At 39.5% G+C, this 13,617-nt stretch overlaps 1 long non-coding RNA gene across 1 annotated transcript; it reads left to right on the forward strand.

Moving 5' to 3' along the window:
* Positions 1-59: 59 nt before the first annotated feature.
* LOC136004385 (uncharacterized) lies at positions 60-7,381 on the forward strand. The gene is made up of 3 exons (XR_010608429.1): positions 60-120; positions 5,866-6,158; positions 7,323-7,381. It is a non-coding gene; the product is annotated as an uncharacterized LOC136004385 (long non-coding RNA).
* Positions 7,382-13,617: the final 6,236 nt, after the last annotated feature.

Consider the following 13,617-nt stretch of genomic DNA (forward strand, 5'->3'; position numbering starts at 1 on the left):
GCAGAACTAATACACTTCCTCCCCGCCCACCACTGGGGCGGGGCACGGTAGGAGCCAATGGGGGTGGGCAGCTCCGTAGGGGAAGGCAGCACTGAGGTGGGAGGGTGGCCGTGCAGCTTGGTGAGAAAAAGCTTGGTTTCCTTGTGCTTTGGGTGGGTGTTTTGGGTGTGTTGCTGGCGGGGTATATAGTGTGGTCGTCCCTCGGGAAGGGGGGCTCCGTCGGCTGGATATGGGCTGGGGGAGCCGGGCCGGGTTTGGTTTGGTTTGGTTTGGTCTGGTCTGGTCTGGGTTGGCTGGGCCTGGCTTAGGTCGGTTCGATCCCGACCTTCCCCCCTACTTGTGGTGGGATGCGGCCGGCACTGAGGGCGGCTGGCGGCCACGGTGGGTGTGTGGGCGGGCCGGCCGGCCGGCTTTGGCAGCGGTTGGGGGCTGAGGGGCATCTCGGCGGAAGGAAATGCCCGCGGGGAGTGGCTTTTGTCGGCCGGTGGGGTGGGATGGGATGTTACTTCCTCGCCGTCCACACGCTTGAATAGCGTCCGACGCGGAGTGGTGAGGGGTGTCAGTGGGCGGCTTGTACCCTCCGGGTGGGTGTGCATGGAAAAAAACCCTAACAAACGGTTTCTTTTTTGGTTTTTTGTTTTTTGCCCCCCCTTTTTTTTTTTTGCAAGACTGGGTGTGCGGAGCTTCGTGCTGGGGTGGTGGAGAAAGTTAAGAGTGTTTAGTAGGAGTTAAGTGTTTAGGACTGCAAGGCTTTGGTTCGGCCAGTACCCTTTTTTCTATTCCTCTCCTAGTCCAAAGCTACGGATGTGAAATAAATGATGCTTATATGAGATATACATGCGAATTGAGATTAGTAGTTTTCTTCATGGCACTAGTTTGAATGCTACAGCTGTCTATGCATTGCAAGATGTAAACAGATATTATCTGTTGTTTCATCTGTCTGGATAAGTACATAGGAGAAACTCTGTTGTGATAAATGCAAGTATTTGTTGTTACTTCAGAGCTATAAAATTCCTATTTGTAATTTTTTTGTGTGGCGGGGAAGAGGAAAAAATGTGACGTAGTTGATTGTTCTGCAGTTATGTGGGTTGTGTCATGGGCTATACCTGAAGTCACTGAAATAATGAACAAAAGTGTTTGAAGATCCAGCTTTCTTTATGTGTGAAACTGTGTGTATGATAATCCTGGAGAAGAATTTCTCAACTTTCCTGAGGTGGTCTGATAAAAAGAATAACACAACTGAAAAAATGAGGTTAAGAAAAATTGGACTCTTAAGTGATCTCCTTTTCTACCTGGAAGCTAGATTCACAAACAAAATCAAATAAACTTGAATTACACAGTAAATCTCCAAATGGAAGGCCCTCCTGGGTCCTTTTCCATCTTCCTGTTCCACTTGATCTTTCGGAAGTGTTGCTCACCAGTTGATATATTTGAGCTCAAAAATATCTCTGTTACTAAGAGTAACTTAAAACCAAAGCAAAATAATTATTAAAAAAAAAGTCCCAGCAAAACTTGTTTTCATCTCTCTAATCCCTTTCCCACAAGAGTACTGGGAGAGCAGGCTTTATAGTAGGTTCTGGATAACAATGAATCTGAGGTCTGCTTGAGACTGAAGAGAATGCCCAAGTGTTATGTAAAGAACAGTATGCAAAGTTTTAATATCAAAAGTATTGTAGAGTTTTCAAATTTATTAAATTCTGCCTTAATGATTGCATGTGAATTCTCTGTAATTGAAAGCATCCATATACAGGCCTGACTTGCTAAGTGAGCTATAAATTCTGCTTTTCAGGTTGGATTTAATATTCTGTTGTTGGTGTTTTTTTTTTTAATCATAAAGCCATAAGCTAGTTGTGAACTGTGCCAAGAGGCAAACAACGCCTAAGCTTACTTTGCTGAAATATTTGTAATTGTTGATTTGTTAAATGGAATTGCTGCAGGTTATGTGATGGGATTATTTTTTTGTAATAGAATGGAGAGTACAGGCAGCCTTGTGTTCAGTACTCCCTGGTCTAGAAGAAATTTGCTACTCGGAAAACCTTCTTAAACATTGCTCTCTGCTTTCATCAGAGTGTCTATGTTACAAACAGCAAGGCTTCATTCCAGATGACATTTTATTACGATTTGTGTTTGACGGCCATAGTGTGAAGTAAGACCAAGGAGAGACTATGACTATGAGAGAGCAGTTCCTGGCTCTCTTATCAGTTTAGTCTGGGGCTCAAGCTAGATTTAATTACACTGGAGTAATAGGAACCTAATTTAAGCCACTCTGGTGCAGAGTGAACTTCCCTTATCAAGGGGTTGTGGGGCTGGCCTGTTTGAAGAACATTAGGCCTGTATTGAAAGTTAATTTCCATTAACTCATTGTAAAATGCAGTTGTTTGTGTTTTAACGAAGTGGACAAGCTGCTAAGCTATATGGATAAAAACTGAAACAGGCACCTAGATACTCTATAGTCAGTTCTGTGGATATTCATGTCAAATTTAGCCCAGGAGTATTTATTTTCTAAAACAATGAAACCAGTATTTGCCTGCTATACATAGAAAATTTAGTCAAAGCAAATGAGGTGAGAAGGACTTAAACTGCTGTGGTTTGGAGTGTTTATTCACTGCTTTTGTGGGGATGTAAAGGTCTTTTTAGTTTTAAGAAGCAATGCTTCAAGGTGCATAATACTAAGTGGAAGAAGGTCACTGCTTTGCACATACATGTGGATTTGCTGACTGCAGTTGTGAGTACTCATCACAATTGGCTGAAGTATTAAGCTGAATCAATTCCTGTCCTACTTGGGTTGCAATCTCTGATTGCCCTTTTAAAGATATGGGGCTGCTACTAGAATAACATGGTGAAATTCTTATTGATATTTCTGGTAAATCCCTGAGGTGGCAGAACAATAGCTAGAAGGAAGAGGTTAGTTTAAGTCTCTTGGCTTAAAAAAAAAAAAGCACCAGAGAATACAGGAAACTTTATATAGATCAGGATTATGTGTTAAGGGAGAGAATATTGCAGAATTGGATACCTTATCACAAGGACTATTGTAAAGCTGAAAATTTTGATAAAAGCATTAAGAATGTTTAGCAGGCCTGAATGAGTAAGAAATTTACTGAAATGGTAAATGAGACCCTACTTAAGTGCATTTTTTTTATAAGGCTAACAATCAAAGGAGCATTATGGGGCATTGAAAGATGTAAACTCTGAAGCTAAGGAACAGGAAATAACATATGTTGCATGTCAGTGGGCTCCATTAAGGGGAGAATTGATGTGTGGATAAGCAGTGATAGTAGTACTTGGTTGCCTACATCTTTCAGTATTGAATTTAATGTTCAGATATTATAGCATCAGCTTCTAGTGTTTAAAATGTGAGCTTTGAAGCAAAAGAGGCTTTCTTGTTTGGTTTGGTCTTTTTTTAGATTTTTTGAGTATGTTTCTGAAGCATCTAATGTTGGCCTTGCTCATAAGTTGAAGTCTTTTTATAAAGCTCGGAGTGACTGCCACTCCCTCTTTTGGAAACCTTAAAACAGCAGAGGCCACATAAGCCTCCTGTTTGATCCCTTGAGCTACTCGGTGTACTATGAGTTTCACTCCCAGGCCTGGAAACAGTGCAGTACATGTGGTAAAGGGAGCTTCATTTTGCCTTGCCACCAAAATAAATGATTGAAATTAAAGCACGTGCCTGGCTTGCATTTCCAGTGATGCAGTCAATTCTAACACCACTGTTGAAGGCTGGGGTTGGAGCCCTTCATCTGTATTCCTGTGCTCACTGTCCTGATTTTGGCTGGGATAGAGTTAATTTTCTTCATGACATCAGCTCAAGTAACTTATATTACCATGTGTGAGCTGCTATAATTTGCTGACCTGAAAGAGAGCTGGGGAGGGGGAGGAAGTTGCTCATGCTCAGTTTTTACTTTATCTTGCTGAGCCTTTGTGGAAAGGTATTAGCACTGGTGCTGAGGTAGTGGTGGTGCCAGCAGAAAAGAAAGGAAGGACACCTGGGCTTTCTGTTGGAGGGAAACTATTGTATTTGCTTGGCTTCCTTTGAAACTGTACCCTGAGCATCCTAGTCAGTGTTTAATTTGAAAATGTTGGACATTGAACTTACTTTTTTGGTGTTTGCTGCAGCTGGGGCTCCAGTGCAATGCTTTTGTGATCTGGAAAACTGTCAGTCTGAAATATTTGGGACAGTTCTATAACGTTATTGAAAGAATAAAAGTTTGTTGTATTAGTCTTGTGTGAAAATGAATGTTTTGACTTTTTACCAAGGCCTCTACTGACAGGACAGGGAGCAACAGTTTTTAATTTGAAAGAGAGTAGGTTTAGATTTGATGTAAGGAAGAATTTTTTTTTTATGATGAGGGTGGTGAGGCACTGGAACAGGCTGCCTGGAGAAGTGGATGCCCTGTCACTGGAAGTGTTGAAAGTCTGGTTGGATGGGGGTTTGAGAAACCTGGCCTAGTGGAAGGTGTCCCTGCCCATGGCAGGGGTTGAAACTAGGTGATTTTTAAAGGTCTCTTCCAACCCAAACCTTTCTATGACTCTCTGATTTAGGATAGATTATTTTGAATGTAACTCTTCTTGAGTCCCTGTTAATTGGAACCCCTGTCTCTGACACACACCTCCCAACTACAGTTCTTGAGTTGTATTTTTAGGTGCTCTCAGAAGCTCCTTTATGGGAGATATAATTTAGTTGAAACTGAAATGTCATTCCTATTGAACATTCTATTCTGTGGAAGTTGAAAAATTATGATTAAAGTTATCTGCCAAATATAATGTAGTGTTTGTTGATTTGTTGGTTCTTAGCTAAACCAAGGTATTTTCAGGTGCCTGAACTAACTTAAGTAGCTTGAAAATAAGTTAACTTTCTGCAGTTCAAATATCCATTTGCTGCTTGGAAATAAGGTTGGTTTTGACTTAAGTGCCATGCTTCTATCTATAGAACTATTATGTTCTTGAGCAATTTCTAATAGCTGTCTGCCTGAATTAATGGTTGATTTGGGATTTATGTTTTGATACCTAAAACTAGTCTAATAGAAGCTGCAAGAAACCTAAGACCATAGCCATTTAGAAAAAAATGCATTTCTCTTTAAACTGATTTGAAGTGCAAATTGCAGTGAATGCCAAACATATCCCGAGTTTCAGCATCCCTTCTGATCTTTCATTTTACATAAACATCCTGATTGGGTTGTTGATACTGAATGAAAGGCTAGCAAAATTGAAAGCAGACAGTTTTACTGCTTGGGTGCATGCAAACTAAGATTTTAAATATCCTTTAATGAATTTTGGAAGACTTGATGAGTTAAAGTACTGAAAATTGAAAAGATTCATTATCTGTAGGCTACTGAACTCTAGATTGAAGGAGTTGGCTTATTGCCAAGCTTGAGTGAATTTCAAATGTGTCCCCTGTGGAACAAAAATTGGTAGTTATTGAAAACATGTCAAGTAAAAGGAGAAAAGGCTTGTGAAATGGCTGGCTGTTGGAAGACTTCTGTGAAGCTGTAATTGACTAAATGACATTCCAAATACAATTTTGCTTGTTAAATTAATTTGGAGATGGGCAGACTCTAATTAAGCTAGACTCTAATTAAGTTCTGTATTTTCTGGAATTGACTTTAGACAGGAAGGGCTTGAGGAAAAGTTAAGTGTCTCATCCCACAGTAACTTTAGTCCGCACTAACTGTTGAAGAATCTGCAGGAAACTTGCATTTGAACTTTGTTAATGGTACCTGACCATGATGCTGGCTGATTATGATCTATTATCTGACTTTTTTTCGGATGCAGTGTCCTATGGCATTTGGTAGTGAAAGGTCCTAAGTAAGATATTTGTTTCATGTGAAACCTTAGTGCTAATGTGTTTGTTTTGGTTTGTGTTTTTAGGGATCAGACAGGAATCTCCAATTTATTTCTTGCTGAGAGTTCCGTCTGGTAAAAGTCATGTCATCCATATTGCCATTCACTCCACCAGTTGTGAAAAGACTTCTGGGGTGGAAAAAAACTGCTGGTGGCTCTGGAGGGGCTGGTGGTGGTGAGCAGAATGGTCAAGAGGAAAAGTGGTGTGAAAAAGCAGTGAAAAGCTTGGTCAAGAAATTAAAGAAAACAGGACAGCTGGATGAGCTTGAGAAGGCAATTACAACTCAGAATTGCAATACAAATTGTGTGACAATACCAAGGTAAGTGCTGTTGTATTTGAAATAGTTATAACCACTTAAGAAATTACTAAATAGATGTTTAGGCTATCCTGTGAACAAATGACTAAAAAAAATCAGCTGCATGCTTTTGATTCCTTAAAAAATTCCTTAAAACCTATTTTGGTTTTATATAGTGCTTGCTTACAACAATTGCATGCTTTGTAAGGTCACTAATTCTAATAATGTCTTTGTTTCAATTTTTGTTATTATGTAGATTCCAATTTGTGCATGCTCTGGTGGTGCCTAGCTCTTAGTTTGTAGCACTGCCTTATGCTTTTATTTAATAACCCTGTCTATAATTAGAGGGGCATAGCGGAACCTACTTTTTTTTTTTTTCTTTAAAGTAGAAGACTTTTTTTCTAGCTCAACACTTCAGTCATCTAATTATTTTCAGTTGTATCTAGTAGTTTCTTTTAAATTGTACAAGCTGCATCCATTCTCCCTTTTGAAGGAGAATTTTATCTTTGGAGGCAGGTTGTCTGAAGACTAGTTCACTTACTGTAATTATTATTTGTTATTGGTTAATGAAAGTGCTTTTTGTTTAATAACTTGGAGTATTTCTGGAACTGCTCTTTTGTTCCTGATATGTATATAGATTTAGGTGATCAACTTGCTTTCTACCTCTTTGACTTTCTCAACTTATAGCAACTGCTGTGTGAGAGGCAAGGGTTATGTTTGCAAGTATAATGCAGTCTGCTCTCAGTTTGTCTACAGAAATCCTACTAAGGTGCCTGTGTAAGTTCATTATGTGCAACAAGTATCAAATGGCTTCACAGGTGTGCTTTTATATGAAGAGGTGGCACAGGAATATTCTGGCCCCTTAATCCTTAAAATAATTTCTAGGGGGGAGAAACTGCCTCTGGTTTATGACCTTAATTTCTGTATTGGTGCATTCATCCCAGCTACTATTAAACTTTGTATCAGTCATAGTGCAAGCTAGATTTGACTGGTGTTGGTAATGATTTCTATATCAAATGTTATAGCTGTTATCTTATAATATTTTTAGCATTCTCTTAGATTTGATGCAGCTTTCTGGGAACATCATGAGTATGCTGTGAATTAATGACTAATTCTGTTCTTTCTCTTTTTCTATTCACCTTTTGCTTCTAATACTGCCCTCTGCTTGTATTTTCTTCCCTAGAGCAGTTCCAAAATTCCCTGAGTTTCCCTTCTGCTTTCTTACTTTGCCAGCTGGAAAATGATCATAAATAAAATATTGGAGCTTTCTTGTCTTAGTGTATATCAGTGGATTTAAGATTGCAACCTGTAGGATATATATTTCTTGACTTGAGATGACTCTGTATTTAGTAAATCTTTATTGTGGCAAAGACAAAATGCTTAATTGGAAGGTACTTCATATGACAAGCTAAATATGTCATATGGAGATTCACTTGATATAAATGTGTATCTAACTTCTAGAGCTCTTTTTGAGCTCTTAAAGAAACTTTATAAAGCTCTATTGTTGGGGTAATGGGTCAGTAAATATTGCTACTTCAGAATAATAGTTGTCTAATTTTGAAGATGATGTTAGAAGATAGAAACAGTATGCTAATGTTTTCCTAGTCTACTTTGAGTATCATCCTGCTTGCCATGACCCTTTCTGTTAAAGTAGGTATAATAAATCTTTAAAACAGAATGCAGTGCTCTGTTATACTCTGAATAGCCTCTGTGTTGTGACCAGCAGTTCTTCCTGGGCTGTGATTTTTCTCATCTGTTCTTCAGTCAGCTATAAAAAGGACTGGATCTAGGCTTTACTTTTCTTGATTGCCTTAGGAGTAAGTTAGCTCTTCAAGTGATCTTGGTTTAATTTTAAACAAAGAAATGGCTTTGGTATTAAGGGGTGAGGTGATGTCAGGGTTGTCAGCAGCACTATACAGAATTCTTGAGTATTGTAGCTGGCTCTTGGGCTGTGGATATTATTTCACTTTGACAGCAGTAGTCTGGGTTCCTAAGAAAGAACAAATATCAACTCAGTACTGTAATTACTTCTGGAGATTGTTGTACTTGGATTTAGTAAGATAATGAAACTGCTGCTTGAGACCTGCTTTAATGAATATCTTAAAGATCTGCAGATCAGCAGGGATAAATAATGAAATGAATTTTAAACTTATTTTTCTTATTCCTAGTTGCATGGAAGTTTGAGGTGCTGAGATGTAGTTCTGATGTGACAGCTGGTCTAACTTTCCAAATATTGTTCTGCTTGGGGAGGGTTTTGTTTGGATTTGTGTTGCTTCTGTAAAATGCCTGATAAGGTACAACTAATAATGGTGTCTAGTTGGGGCAGGTTTGTGATAACAGTGAGCTACAACATAGATTGTTGTAGCTCATATATATATATATATATATATATATATATATATATATATATTTAAACTTAACCCCCAACAACAAAAAAAACAACCCACACCCCAAACACCCCCTTAAACAAAAATCCCAACAAAACAAAAGTAGAATATTAATTATAACTGTTGTGGTTTAAGCTCTGTCAGCCACAGTCTTGCTTGTTCCCTCCCCCCCTGCTCCTGGAGGGATGGGGAGGAGAATTGAAAGAATGTAACTCCCATGGGTTAAGAAGGGTCCAGTAACTAAAGTATAATACAAATCATGACTGCTACCACCAATAATAATAATGATAAGGGAAATAACAAGGCAAGAGAGTACGATACCACCTGCCGATAGAGCAGTGAGTGCCCTTCCAGGTAACTCCCAGTTACATCCCGAGCATGACGTGCTGTGGTTCGGAATAGCTCTTTGGCTAGTTTGGGTCAGGTGTCCTGTCTCTGCTTCCTCCCAGCTTCTCCTCTTCCCTGTTCAGAGCATGATACTCAGAAAGTCCTTGGTCAGACTAAACATTTGAGCAGTAACTAAAAGCATTGGTGTTATCAGTGCTGTTCCCAGGCCGAAAGTCAAAACATAGTGCTGCACCAGCTACTAAGACGGAGAAAAAATGACTGCTACTGCTGAACTCAGGACAATAACAGAAAACCACCTGACAAACACCTCCCCCCCCCCCCCCCCCCCCAAACCAGACAAAGAAAACCGAACAACAGAAAAAAAAAAAACAAACCTGACAATGACAAAACCTAACAAAAGTGACAAACCCCTTCCCCCCAAAAGAAACTCCAGCAACCTAGGGGAAGCATTGAGCTTGGACTCCTTTGTGGTGTCTTTTGTTCCTCTGGAGCATATGTATGCTCTGGAGGGTCTCTATGAAGAGAGGCTGAGAGAGTTGGGCTTGTTTAGCCTGGAGAAAGGGTCAAGGCAGACCCCTGATGGAGAGGGGAGATTTAGATTCTGTATTAGGAAGAAGCTCCTTTACTATAAGGGTGGTGAGGGCTTGGAGCAGTCTGGTCTAGTGGAAGGTGTCCCTTCAAACCCAAACTATTCTGTGATACCTGAAAACTAATGTAGAACTGTGTCATTACTGAGCTGTAACTGGGTACATCCTTATCTCTCATTGAATTCTACTTTCATGCTAACATTTGGGTAATGTGACAGCTGTATTAGGGCTTTATCTTATATGAAGTATGCATAGTCATGGAGATGACCTGCCTGTATGGCATACCCCCCATTTGCTCTTCCCCAGAAGAATCCATCTTGCACTGTGCTTTTGCTTACGTGGTGTTGAACCGTAGAGTACTGCTGTACCTCATCATCTTGATGACAGTTTCCCTGTTCTTCAGCTGACATGGTCTGCACAATGTATTGCCTTTTTTCCTTTTTTTTTTTTTTTTTTTCTTCCAGTTTATGTGTGAGGATAAAGAAGAGAGGTTCCTCCCATCAGTCTCAGCATTTCTAGCTTTCATTTGTTTTAGCTTTGAATAGTGAATATAGCTTTTCTGTGTGCCCTGACAAAGGCTATTTTTAGTTGGGAGGAAGAGGTCAGCAAAAAGATGCATCTATGACAGTATACCTCTATTTTTGTTTTCCAGATGTTTGTGTGCTCATTTCAGTGCTGTGGAAGGGTTTGATACAGCATCAGACAGCTTCACAAACTTTCTTGAACAGATGAATTTTTTTGTTGGCATTAATTGTAGTAGTTAGTTACTACATAAACTTGCTTTTGATACTGTATCTGGAACCACACTTAACACTTGAATCTTAGCTTTAATAGGGAGGTCCTGAGTTTCTGTGGAGAAGGTAAATTTTATTACTGCTTTATATTAGAGGAAACAGTGCAAAAGCAAAGCGATGTTGAATGTTGATGTAAAGTGATCTGGCAGATTATTGACTGGAGTAAGGTTTTAAGACTGACTTCCTTAAATCCCATTTCAGTGATGCTTTGCTGTGATGCTAAAATGCAGCAGCTGCTTTCAGCGCAGAGAGCAGGCAAATATTCCTGCAAGCCCTTGCTTCACAGCCTGCTGTGCCATTAGAGTTTTAGAAGGCTTTCTCTGAAAAAAATGTTTTTCTTGCTTAACAGTTCAATGTGTACGTAGAAAATGTGCCCTCTGTTCCTCTTGCTTAAAATGAGGGGTAGCATCCCTGTGCTATGTTCCCTGGTTTTCAGAAGCTTTTTTTTCTTTCTGTAGCCTCCTAATTGTGACTTAAGAGGGGCTCAAATTCTGATGTTGTGGGTTGGCTGTTTGGTTTGTTTTGGTTGGGTTTTTTGTGTGTTTTGGGGTTTTTTGGGGGGTTTTTTTTTGCTTGCTTGTTTGTTTTCTTTATGGTTGGTTGTGGGTTTGTTTTGGGGCTTTTTTTTTTTGTTTTTTTTTTTGTTTTTAAGAATGTAGCTGATTTGTGGAATTCACAGTCAACAATTGGACTTCAAAAGCACCTTGCTTCTGCTTCAAATGAGAGAAATTCTAAAATTTTGTACCATCCAGAGGCAAAAAAAGAAACTCTGCAATGGGTTGATGGTTTGGGGAATATGGAAGCTTGAGAGGGAGGTTGGGAATGCAAAGCAGACAGCTGCAAGTGAAGTGGTTGGTATTGAAATTAGGAGCTACTTAAGTTCACTAACACTAGTGCTTGAGCTTTTTAGGATGAAGTAGTGATATTTTAAAGCCATACCTCTTGTGTATCTTCCGCTTTGGTAGTGAAGGTTGGTAAATTTCTAAACTGCTGTTGTGGAACCAATTATACCATGATTCTCCTGGGGAAATAGTGTGGTGGTGGTATTTAAGCATTGCGTTCAGAATACCTTTTTAACTTTATTTTTTCCTTAAAGTAAAAATATAGTACATACTGACTGCTTCTGAAGTCTGTTAAGTTTTCGGTTTGTGAGGGTTTTTTGGTGGGTTTTTTGTTTGTTTTTGTAAAGCAAAGCCTACATATCCAGGAGTTTCTTGTCCATGTGACAGCCTAAAAGACTGCTCTTGATGTTCAAGTAACTAATGCTATTGACACTACTTATACTTGTTTATGGTGTTGAGGAAATAAATCCAGTACACCTTAATTTCATCGTATTTTTAATGTATTCTACAAGGATTCAGATACTTAAAACTGCAGAATCTTGTGAAAGTTCATTGAACTTGTGAAGACCAAACCATTTGACATGGTTAAAATTCTCTAAAGAAACTGAATTTTTCTGTTATGGTAGTGATATTCCTTCACTTGTCCTGCAGCCCTTCCTTCATTCCTGCACTGAGTTATCACTGGATAAGATGAACAGCCTAGGCATAGCTCACAGCACGTGTTAATTTTTTTTTTCTGAAGTCTGGCGCTCTATTAGTTAATACAAGCCTCCATACATGGAACTTAGTGCTGATCAAAGTGTCTATAAAAGTGTTAACAGCATAAGTAAACTGGACAAAGACCAAACCTATTTAAAAATGGGACAACTGGCTCAGAACTGCTGTTTGAGAGCAAACAAATTCTGACATTTTGATGCCTTTTTTTTCACGTAACTGAGTAAAAAGTCATTTCTGATTTAGGTGTAAAGGCCACAGTTTTTTTTTTTTTTTTAATATAATCTGTGCTAACAGTTAACATGCGTCTTTTGGTTTTTGTTGTGTGGTTTTTGTTTTGGGGGGTGTGTGTTGTTTTTTTTTTTTTTTTTTCCTTAATTCTTTGGGAATACTTGTCAGGAAATTCATCACATAGCTGCATGCAGTAACCTAGTGTTAAGGATGCTTTTGATCACTCATAGAGCGGAGTTGTTAAGCTAATGTAGCTTCTGGAACAGATTGTTTTCAAGCTTTAAGAACTTTACCCAAAATAAGTGAATTCAGAGGGCAGCAATACAGAAATTCCTTTTTTCCTTCTTGAGTTACAGCTGTAGGAGATGAGCAATTTGAACAATTACAGTGTGCGTGTGGGGGAGGGATAAGGTTCCTCTGGAAACTGTTTTAAGATAGATCTCATTTGCTGCTAAGCTATGAATGAGTTCGCCAAGAGGACAACAGCAGGCAGTTGGATTGGCACAGTAAATCCTAAAATAGCATTATGATCCAGACAGAGGTGAAGTCTGTTTTCCTGGAAGCAAAACTTAGAACTGTTAGTTTGTAGCAGAGCTGGGATAATTCACTATTGAAGTTGGAGATGGACATTGATTCTTAACAACTCTCAACTTGTGAGCTATGGTTATCTATAAAGCATGTTCTCAAACTATATATCATGTTTCAGTCTGGATGCATTCACTTAGATGCAAATTGGTTATATAAATTGTAGAATCCTAGAATACTTAGCGTTGGAAAGGACCTAAAGATCATCTAGTTCCAACCCCCCTGCCATGGACAGGGACACCTCACACTAAACCATGTCATCTAAGGCTCTATTCAACCTGGCCTTGGGCAACCTGTTCCAGTGCCTCACCACTCTCACAGTAAAGAACTTCTTTCTTACGTGTAATCTAAACTTCCCCTGTTTAAGTTAGAACCCGTTACCCCTTGTCCTATCATTACAGTTCCTAATGAAGAATCCATCCCCAGCATCCTTGTAGGCCTGCTTCAGATAGTGGAAGGCTGCTATGAGGTCTCCATGCAGCCTTTTCTTCTCCAGGCTGAACAGCCCCAACTTTCTCAGCCTGTCTTCATATGGGAGGTGTTCCAGCCCCCTGATCATCCTCGTGGCCCTCCTCTGGATTTGCTCCAACAGCTGTGTCCTCTTTGTGTTGAGGACACAAGAACTGCACACAGTATTCAAAGTGAGGTCTCATGAGAGCAGAGTTAGAGGGTCAGGATCACCTCCTTCACCCTGCTGGTCATGCTTCTTTTGATGCAGCCCAGGATACGGTTGGCTTTCTGGGCTGTGAGCGTACACTGTAGGCTCATGTTCATTTTCTCATCAACCAACACCCCAAAGTCCTTCTCTGAGGGCTGCTCTGAATCTCTTCTTCACCCAGCCTGTAGCTGTTCCTGGGATTGTTTGAAGACTATAGTTGAACATATTAAGCTTTTTAAAATAAGTATAGACGTTTAAGACAGTACATCAGAATACATCAAAGCACCATTTTTACTGCTGAGATTACAGGAAGAGTGTACGAGTAAATTGTTGTTAA

This window comes from Lathamus discolor, chromosome W, assembly GCF_037157495.1.
Source record: "Lathamus discolor isolate bLatDis1 chromosome W, bLatDis1.hap1, whole genome shotgun sequence".
Taxonomy (NCBI): Eukaryota; Metazoa; Chordata; class Aves; order Psittaciformes; family Psittacidae; genus Lathamus; species Lathamus discolor.